Consider the following 11,369-nt stretch of genomic DNA (forward strand, 5'->3'; position numbering starts at 1 on the left):
GTACTGAGTAGAGGGCCAGAGGTAGGCACTCGGGCCAAGGTTTTCCTGTTTCAACCATGGCTTTCTGTATCTTAAGTTTGAGGGTGCCATTGAGCCTTTCTACTTTTCCGGAGCTCTGCGGATGATAGGGGGTGTGAAAGGCCTGCTCTACTCCTAAGGCGGACATGACTTCCTTCATTACCTCACCAGTGAAGTGAGTACCACGGTCGCTCTCAATGGTCTCTGGTACCCCAAATCTGCACACTAACTCTGACACAAGTTTCTTTGCAGTGGCCTGGGCAGTGGCCTTCGTGACCGCGTAGGCCTCGGGCCACGCGGAAAAGAGGTCAACGCATACTAAGACATACTCATACCTTCCTGATCTGGGCAGCTGGATGTAGTCTATCTGTAGTCTCTGGAAGGGGTACAAAGGTCGCGGAGTGCACTTCCGAGGGGTCTTTACTACTTGACCGGGGTTGTGTAGTGCACAGATTTCACAAGCCTTGACGTATGCCTTTGCCATCCTGTCAAATCCCGGAGCGTACCACATTTTCTCCACCAGGGCTACCATGGCATTACGAGAAGCGTGCACCTTTCCATGAGCCAAAAGGGCCATACTAGGATAGGCAGCCGCAGGTAAACACATACGGGAACCCATCATCCAACCTTCATTTCCTTTTACTGCCCCTGCACTTGCCCAGCGCTCCTGCTCTTGCCCTGAGGGGAGTAGGTCCACCTCCTTCTGTGGTGGGACAGAGAGGGTCTGGTCCTCGGCAGGGGGATCAGAATCCTCCTCCGCTGGGCAGGACCTGGTCTGAACTCTGCACACGGGTGCCCTCCAGTCCAGCAGGGCTGCAGCCTTTGCTGCTCCGTCTGCCTTCTCGTTGCCTCTGCTTTCCAAGGAGTCCCCTTGGGTGTGTGCCTTTACCTTTATTATGGCTACCTGCTTCGGGAGCATGATAGCTGACATTAAACTACTTACTGCCTCACCATTCTTTATCGGTCTGCCTTGAGCTGTTAGGAAGCTCCGCGCGCGCCAAATCGGCCCATAGTCATGCGCAACGCCAAACGCGTACCTGGAGTCCGTGTAGATATTAGCAGTGACTCCCCGGGCTAACTTGCAGGCCTCGGTCAGAGCGCACAGCTCCGCTTCCTGTGCTGACATATGTGGGGGCAAGGCGCGGCCTATCAGTACTTCATTCATTGATACTACAGCAAACCCTGTCACAAATCTGCCCATCTCATTCTGGTATCGTGATCCATCCACAAACATTTCAAGGTGGGGGTTCAGGAGAGGCTTATCTGTGACATGAGCAAATCCAGCTGTCTCCTGCTCCATCAGAGCAGCACAGTCATGCTGGTGCTCGGCGTCAAAAGCTTCCTCTTCGCCTAGGGAATTGACAAAAAGTTGATCCCCTGTGCTTACTCCCCCTTTTGAATCAGTGTCACCTAATGGCAGTAAGGTGGCCGGATTCAAAGTTGTGCAACGTTGAAATGAGACATTGGATGAAGAGTGTACTGCAAGTTCCATTTTAACCTGTCTAGCAAGAGACAGATGTTTACGGCTCACCTGTGTCAGAATTCCATGTACGTCATGGGGCGTGAGGACCACAAGAGGGTAGTCTAGGACCACCTCAGAAGCTTTCTCAAGTAGTGCTTGTACAGCCAGAACTGCTCTTACACAGGAGGGTGAACCCCTGGCTACTGCATCAAGATGTGCACTGTAGTATGCTACAGGGCGCTTTTTGTCACCATGCTCTTGTGTGAGGACGGCAGTAGCATGTCCCGCCATCTCAGTCACGAACATCTGGAAGGGTTTATCATAGTCTGGCAGACCCAGTGCTGGAGCACTGGTAATCTGTATTTTCAGCTGATGGAAAGCTGACTCGGCTTCCGGAGACAAAGCAAATGGCTTAGAACTCAGGCAGTCGTACAGAGGCTGCATGGTCATGGAGGCAGAGCGAATCCACGGCCGACAATATGAAACTAACCCCAGAAATGTCCGCAACTGAGCATGGGAGGTAGGGAGTGGCATGTCCTCCACCACCTTGGTACGTTCTGGCGTGAGGTGTTTTGTACCAGGACCTAGGCAGTGACCAAGAAACACAACATGAGATTTGCAAAACTGTAATTTGTCTTTACTGGCTTTACACCCGCTGTCTGCAAGAAAACAAAGGAGGCTGAGTGAAGCCGCAACACAGGTGGGTCTGTCCGGTGCACAGAGTAGGAGATCATCAACATACTGAAGCAGGGCCACACCTGGTGGGACCGTCCATGCATCAAGTACAAGCCTCATACATCGGGTGAATTGATTTGGGCTGTTTTGTGCCCCTTGTGGTAGGACAGTCCAGCAGTACTGTTTTCCTCGGAACGTGAAGGCAAACAGGTACTGGCAATCGGGGTGGATCGGGACGGACATAAAGGCATTGGCGAGATCGATCAGAGTGTACCAACAGGTTCCGGATGGTATGGTGGACAACAGAGTGTAAGGGTTGGGGACTAAAGGTGTTTCTAGGATGGTCACCTTATTGATTTCTCTTAGATCGTGAACCATCCGGTAGGTATCAGGTTCGCCTTTCTTCCCTTTCTTTTTAACCGGGAAGAGTGGCGTGTTAGCGGGTGAGACGCAAGGTTTTAAAGCATTCAAGGCACATAACTCTGTAATAGTGGAGGCTATTGCATCTTCCTGTGCCATGGCTAGGGGATATTGGCGGATCATGGGGGCTTTTTCCCCATCTTTGAGATATACCATGACTGGGGGTACGTGGAGATGGCCCAAGTCTGTCTTCCCTTTTGCCCAAAGGGTCTCTGGCACTGCTGAGAGAACCTGTGTATCTTCTGGGGTCAACACATATACAGTACAAGAAGGAGGCGGAGTGACCAAGTCTGCTGCCATGAGACAGAATACTTGGTGGTCGGCCGCAGAGGTACTGACATGAGCCTCACCGGAAGGATGGAGCTGAATACAGCACCCCAGGGGTCCCATCACATCGGTTCCCATGATGCAATCCCCAGCGGGTGACACCAGGAAGCGAGTGAGGACTCGTGACCCTTGAAAGGAGACTTCTATGGGCTCGGTCTCACGCATGGGTGTTGGTTCACCGGACACTCCAACGGCTATGGCTATGGAGTCTGAGAGGGGAATACTAAGGTCATTAACTTGTGAGGTACTGACACATGATTTAGTGGCCCCTGTGTCAATTAAAAAGGGCACCTCCTTCCCCTGGATTTTTAGAGGCTGAAAAATTTGTGGCCCACGTGCGTCAGTAACTATAAGGGACACGGGGGAAGGAGTGCCAGACCTTCATTGGTAATTGGTATACCCGTTGTTTCCCTGTGGGCGGGATGATGTGGTAGTGGCCGTACTTCCCTGTTGCCCCCTTTCGTCTGACATGTTCTGTCTAGGGCGTTTAGGGGCTCTACAATTACGGGCCAAGTGTCCAGTCTTCCCGCAGTTATAACACTTACGGGTCTCCCGCCTGGGGTCTGTAAGTCGGACTGTGTCCCCCTCCATGGTGTAATGTTTAATCATAACACTCTTTGCGTGGTCTTCTGTATCCATGACAAATCCTACAGCTTTCTTATATAGATCACGCGGTTTGGCCTGTCGCCAATCGGGGGTACATGCTTTAACGCGTTCAGACAGGCGCTTATCTATTCCTTGCATAAAGGCTTCACAAAAAGCAGCATTACGTATTGCTTTTGGACAATCATATAAACCCAGATCTCTGCCAACTTCCTCTAAACGGCCAAAGTAACATTCAATAGACTCGCCCTTGTTCTGTCTACACTGGGTTAGGGCTGTACGTCTCTCTTGGGCTTTATCCTTAAACCAGGTTTTAACCTTGTCAACATATTGAGTACCACTAGGTAATGTCTGGGGGTCATCTGGGCGATCTTCAAGACCACAAAATTGAGCAATACTATTGTAAAGGCCCAGAGGACATTTTACATTCATAAGACATTCCATATCTGTCCAAGTGGCAGAGTAGTTTTTCTGTATGACTTCCAACTTTCTATGGAAAGCTGCTGGCTCTGTCTGGGGATCGGGCAGTTGCTGACACAGTGCCATCTGGTCTGTGGCGCTCCAGGGTCGCCATGTAGTGACTGTAGACCCGGGAGTTGGTCTATGTGCGTCCGTAGGTCTGTCATTAGAAGACGATGGTCTGTCAGTGTCCTCTTGTCTGACCGTGCCCAGTGGTGGACTCGGTCTGTTTGGTTCTCTATAATGGGTAGTGGAGGTTGTAACTGGGAACAAGGGAATCGGTTGTCTACACTGATCCCTGGGACGTGGAGTCCCACATACTGTACAGAGTTCTTTAAAACAGGCATTCTGTTGACCACAACGTGGACAGTCCCAAGCCGGACCTCTATTTACTTCAGGGCCTGGGGATCCTGATTGAGGGCTGTAGGGAGGTGTATCCATCTGGGCAGTAGCCTGTGGATACGTAGGAGGCAACGGCGGCAAATTGGGATACAGAGAATTAAAGGGATTATTTGGAGACATTGGTGGAACGGCCGGGACGACAGGAGAGACTAATGGAACCGTAGGGGTTTCCATGGGAACGTCTATTGGTGGCCGGGGCATAGGACAATAAACTAAAATGCCCTTGCCTCGGGATTCGGAGTCCCAGTGTTCGTCTTCTGCTGTTTTAGAGCAGTCCAGGATAGCCTTCATGCCTTTTTCCAAACCCTTATTTCTTATTTCCTTTCTATGCTTATCCTCATATTGTGACCAAAATTCATAATTGAATGTTCCCGCCTTCTTAAGGCCTATACGTTTGTAAACTTTATAGGCTTGTCTGCAAATGTCCTCCCCTTCTCTATCTTTAATTATCTCAATAGGAGTCTGATATATCTTAGATTGTTCAGACCCCATCTTGACCACTTCCGACTATTCTTCACTAAGTATACAGGACGTATATTTCACACAGTAAACTAAGATAATCACTGAGACTATCTGGGAACACACAGTTCCCTGTCCCGGAATAGATTTACAGAACTAAAACGTGGTCAACTTCAAACACTAGGATTCAGGGGAGACCAGACTTCGCCTCTTAGGGAACTTTTAGTAATATTATAACAGATCCAGAGTAAGAATATGACTGCCAGAAATGAGACTATAACAATAACAATTATTTCAATCTCCAATACAGACAACATGACTCTTTAAGTCCCAATGAGTGAGTTCTTCCGTCTAGGACAGTTAAATGAACTTATTCACTCTAAAATATGGACGGGACAGAAAATATAGGAAACAGGCAACAACATACCTCTAGTCCGTTAGAGACACACAGATCAAAAGAATCCAGACTGTATAATAGTAAGATAAGCTCTTACCTGTACACCGGTGTTTTAGTCTGGGGTCTCCGGATCCAATATCCACGTCAACGGGCCAGGAGTTTGTTTCAGTCTACTGGTTGCGATGTCCCGTAAAGGTAAGCCCCGCCCCCTAGTTGGACGCCAAGAACTGTCGAGGGTTAATTTGTTCAAACAGACTGGTCAGTTATGTTGTCGGTTCCGAATTGACCTAAGCAGGAGGAGCGCTCCTTGAGAGTCAAAGTACACATGGTATATGGTAAAACAATGAACTCTATTTTATTGTCTGTATCTCTTGGCTTTTATAGCCAGCCCCTTCTCGCAGGACGGGACGTGTGGCTAAACAGGGAAAAACCTCGTGATTTCCATACATCTTACAATAAACTTATGACATAATCATTCAATAAACTTTAGACGTGTGATATATGACTCAGACAAACACATCTTTAAGAAATTGCTGATAATTCTACTATAGTTATGAACATCTGCTCTTGTGACTTAATCCTTGTGATAAATGACATTAAGAAATAGCTGATTTCACATGTAAGAGCTAGCAACTTCTTTGCGGTTAGGCTAGGTCTTTGCTAAATTCCAAGACATCTGGCCTTAGCTTCCTGATTCCACTTAGATCAGACGTACTTCCTCAAAGCAGTCATGACTTCTGTTACACATACAATATATTGCTAAAATATTCTTTTTGCTAAAATAGATTGATAAGCATATATACGGTACTTAATTTTGATAAGCGACATTTATTAATTTCTTTACAGCCCCTATTGGCCCTTATCATTCTTTTGTAGAGTAGGAAACGTCACCACACCCTCTTTTGAAAGTAAATGGTGTTGTTTGGTGATACCTCTATTTGTCCAATTTTGGAAAGCTAGGGGGGAATCTTGGCCCGGTGGAAATAGAGGGTTACGTAGGATTGGCAGGAGCGGTAAGTGAGGAGAAATCAGGTTCCCTAAATTTTTAATGGAGTTCCAAACTTTAAGGGAATGTTTTATGATGGGGTTAGATATGCTGGGTCTATAAGTCGGGGGGATCCATAGTAAAGAATCTAATGTGAGGGGATGGATTTCCATGGCCTCTATGGAGAGCCAAAGGGGGGCATTTATAGTGGAATGTAGGGAGGCTAACTGGGCCGCCTGGTAATATTTTGTTATATGTGGAGTTCCCAGACCTCCTTCCTTTCTATGCCTATAGAGAGTAGAATGTGATACCCTGGGGATGGAGTTATTCCAGATGAAGCGTAGAGACATCTGTTGAAATGTTTTCAAGAGATGCTCTGGAACCTGTATCGGAAGAGCTCGAAAGAAATAAAGGAGTTTTGGAAGGAACGACATCTTCAGGGAGTTCACCCTTCCTATCCATGATATGTGGTATCGGTTCCAGCTTTCTAGTAATTGGCGTAGTTTGCGGAGGAGTGGTATATAGTTTTGTGTGTACAGTAGGTCATAGGAGTTAGTCTGGTGCACTCCCAGGTAGTCCAGCGACTCCCCCATCCATTGGAATGAAAAGTTGGATTTCAGTTGGGAGAGTGTGCTTGAGGGCATGGTGAGGTTAAAGGCTTTTGATTTTGCTTCATTTATTTTTAAGCCGGAGATCGACCCGAACCTGGACAGTTCTGCCAAAAGATTATGAATTGTAATGTGGGGGGATGATATTATGGCAAGGATGTCGTCTACAAACATACTTATTTTATGGTGTACTCCGGCCAGTTCAATTCCTCTTATATCGGGGTTGTTGCGGATTTTTATGGCTAGTGGCTCTAAAGCTAAAATGAAAAGGAGTGGGGAAAGTGGACAGCCCTGCCTTGTATCCCGCTGGATAGTGAAATTAGAAGAGCAAAAAGCCTTTGTAGCGGACAAAGGCTTTAGGAGAGTTATACAGGATTCATAGCCAAGATAAGAATTCTGTAGGGAACTTCCAATGTTCTAAGACTGAGAACAGGTATGACCAGCTCAGGGTATCGAAAGCTTTGTAGACATCCAGGGAAAGTAACATTGCCGGGATGCCCCTAGTTTGGCAGATATGTGTCAAGTGTGTTGTTCTACGAATACAATCTGGGGCCTGGCGGCCAGGGACAAAGCCTACCTGGTCTCTTCCTATAATGGATGGTAGGATTGTATTCAGTCTTGAGGCTAGGATCTTTGTGAGGAGTTTTATGTCGATATTAATTAAGGATATAGGCTGGTAATTTTGTTTGTCTAATGGGTCTCTATCGGGTTTGGGGATCATGGATATTGCTGCCCATAGTGAGGTTTGTCCTACTTGTTGACCTTCTTGCATTGCATTAAAATAATTTGCTAGGTGGGTGTGAAGAAATGGAGAGAATTTTTTGTAGTATGCGGCTGTGAAGCCGTCCAGCCCCTGGCGTTTGTTTACTTTTAATGTTTTTATCGGATCTTTTACCTCTTCTGGGGTGATTTTTGCAGCTAAATGTTCTAAGAATGTCTCTGGGAGAGTGGGGAATGTAGTTTCGCTTAGATATGTATGTACTTGTTCTGTTGGTGTGTTTTGTGGTTGGGAGTATAGCTTAGATAAGAATTGTCTAAATTCAGTTATTATAGTCAATGGATTTGCCGTAATTGCGCCATGCTTTGTACGAAGCCGTACAAAAGGGCTTACTATAGGGTTTGCGCGTAGTCTTCGAGCCAGTGGAGTTGATGGTTTGCTGTTTAAAATATAGTATTGTTGTCGGGACCAGCGTATTTTTCGTTCAACTATGTCCGTGATACATAAATCTAGTTCTGTCCTAGCTTGCATGAGCTCTCTAATATTATCTCGTGTTGGGTGTTTTTTAGCGACTTCTTCTAATTGTAGTACGTTATTTGGATCACTGTCAGGGTGTGCTAGTAGTGAGTCGTTAATAGTCCAACAGGTGTTAGTGGGCTTTGACATTAAGGAATTTGTAAAGTGACCAGGCAGCAGCTGATGATTTTTTATAAGCCAGTCTGACTTTTATGGAGGAATAAAAGTTTTTCTATCTTTATAAAAAATCATCAGCTGCTGCCTGGTCACTTTACAAATTCAGTCGTGTTTGGTTTTTGGATCCGGACCACACCAGGCTCTTGCACATTTCTCCTCATATCCACAACAGATGATCCTCTGGTGGAATCCGGAGTTTTAGTCTGCCAACTCTGGTGAGTGCTGTGGTTGCATTAACTTCCTTTGACATTAAGGAATCACAGGTAATGGATACTGGGCTATGGTCTGACCAGGGAGCCGAAAGAATCTTGGAGTGCGATATCTGTGGTAGAAATGAAGCCGGTACTAATATATGATCAATTCTTCTGTATAAAGGGTGTGGGGCAGAGTAATGTGTAAAGTCTTTAACAGTGGGATTAACTTCCCGCCAGGAATCCACAAGGTGGTATTGTAAAAGAAGCTTTTTGAAGTTGTAAGAAATGGAGTGTTGTGGATTTATATGGGATGTCGGGAGAGTTACCGCGTTTCTGTCCAGGTTCGGGTCTAATATACAATTGGAATCTCCACACAAAACAACTGTACCAATTTTGTTGGCTTCAACTGTTTGCAGTAGTTTTGTTAAAAAGTTGACCTGGCCGGAGTTTGGGGCATAGTATGCTACTATGGTGATTGGGACATCTTGGATAACTCCTGTCAGGATTAAGGAGCGGCCCTCGGGGTCCGATTATAGTGGAGGTGTAAGTGAAAGGGACAGAGCGACCAAAACAGATCGTCACTCCTTTTGTTTTAGATGGTCCAGTAGACGAAAAGAAGATAGGGTAATGAGGAGAAAGATACCGCGGGGAGGAGTGGTCCGAGAAGTGGGTCTCTTGTAGGCACACTATATCAGCATGAATGCTTTTATAATAGCGGAAAGCTTTGGATCGTTTGCTGGGGGAGTTGAATCCCTGCACGTTGTGCGAGATTATTTTTAAATCCATGGCAGGGTATTTGTGGGACTATTGTAATTGGAGAGTATTCTGATCTCTATATCCTGAGAGAGAGAGAAGGGGGGGGGGATGTGTGAGGTGTGAGGCGGGGGGCGGGGGGGGGGGAAGGAAAAAGAGGCCAACATTGTGAAATAACATTGTGCATTTGACAATGAACTTGTCTGCGAAAAGCTGCTTTTGTGAACATAGCAGCAACTACTGTCAGAAACGGCACACCTTGTAGGTGCCGGAAAGGAACTGTAAATAACAATACAATTAAGAGAATTATGGTAAGGAGACTTCCTGTGGGGGAGGGGGGGAGGAGGGAGACTTTGGTAGAGGGCCGACAAGGGGGGGGGGGGGGAGGAGGAGAGTAAAAGAAATAGATTTAAAAAAACTGTGTATATGTATGTATGTATGTATGTATGTGTGTGTGTGTGTGTGTGTGTGTGTGTGTGTGTGTGTGTGTGTGTGTGTGTGTGTGTGTGTATGTATGTATGTATATAAACCTATACATACCTACATAGGAGAAAAGGGGTAGGAGGAATAAGGAAAAAAAAAAAAAAGGGGGGGGGGGGTATAAAGGTTCAAGTTAACTACTACATTTCTTTACTTGTGTTGAATGGGTGGTCCAAAGGAGACTGATGTCAAAATCCCCTCGGCCCCCAGGTAGTGGATCTCCTGTCAACTCTGGGGGGCATAAGTCCTATATAGTTCGGAAGACATGAGGGGCGGCTGTAAAGGTTATGTTAAGTCTCGTGGGGTTGTGGTTTGGACTATGCGGGCTTTCAACTTGTCCTAAGTATTAATGTCTGGTTTTAGTTGAAGGAGAAAAAATATCTCATCAGGCCCAATATAGCAACAAGTGGGGATATCGGATAAACCCCCGTCCGTTGATGACATCCTGGTCCTGCCGGTAGATCTCGCTGCAATGGAAAGGTTAGTCCTGTCCTCTCTCTCTTCCTCTCATCGGCCGCATAACGGTTCGTCAGAGTCCAAAATGACGTCAAGCGTTTTAAGGGTAAATGTTTCAAGAAGAGATTCTTGGGGCTAAAAGTGGTGCTTCCTGCTCAAAGGCAGGTCTGTTAACGTTCATGGCTCTATCATTCTCGTCGGATCTCCTGGGTGATCTAGTAGGTTGCGAGTTATTTGGGAAGTCTTGGACTGGTTGTTGCAATTGCAAGTCTTCGAAGCAGCGTCTCGCTCCTTCTGTGGATAAGACAGTGTGGGATCTATCCTGAAAAGTGAAGATTAAGTGAAATGGGAACCCCCACCTACATTGAATTCTTTTCTGTTGAAGAATCTCCAAGTAGGGTTTGAGGGCTCTTTTTGCCAGTGTGGAGGGAGCCACGTCTGGGAAAATTTGGTAGTCGTGACCCTGGAAGTTTAGTTTTTGTGCCGATCGAGCCGCTTGGGGAATTTGTTCTTTTGTACGGTGGTAGTGCATTTTTAGGACTATATCCCTTGGGGGGCCTCCTGGTTTGCGGGCTCGTAAAGCCCTATGGACCCGGTCCATTTCTAGTCTCTATAGGTATGTTAGGGCACAGTTCTTGAAAGAGAGCCGTTGTGGTAGATTGGATGTCTTGGATGGATTCTGGGAGACCCCGGATCCACAAATTATCTCTACGGGCTCTGTTTTCGGCATCTTCTAGCTTGTTGTGAAGAGTTAGTATTTCCTCATGAAGCTGCTCCACCTCTTTTTCGTGAGACTCAAGGACGGTCGTTGCATTATCCATCCGGTCCTCTAATGCTGCTGTACGGTATCCGAGGTCTCGGATCTCTTTAGTGAGCTTAGCCGTGATGTCATCAGATGTTCTCTTTAGCATAAGGTGTATTTGAGGTAAGAGTATCAGGCTGTGATGGCTTCTGATTTAGTTGGGCCCGTAGGTGTTGTGATCTGGGCGGTTGGAGTGCTCTCCATTGATGAACGGGAGGATTCGTCAGAAGCGGCCGATGGCGTTGTTAATCTTCATGATCGCTTGGACGATATCTGGGGTTGTTCGCCCTTCCCTTGTTTTGTCTGTAGGGGGCGCATGGTTTTAGAGGATTGTTGAGTGTATCTGTAGATTGATGAAAAGGAGGAGGGGAGAGAATCGGGAGTCTCCTTAGAATGAGTTCCTCTCTTCAGCACCCAGTTTCAGTGTGGCTACATTGGGGCCATATGGTCACCCTAGC

This window comes from Eleutherodactylus coqui, chromosome 3, assembly GCF_035609145.1.
Source record: "Eleutherodactylus coqui strain aEleCoq1 chromosome 3, aEleCoq1.hap1, whole genome shotgun sequence".
Lineage (NCBI taxonomy): Eukaryota > Metazoa > Chordata > Amphibia > Anura > Eleutherodactylidae > Eleutherodactylus > Eleutherodactylus coqui.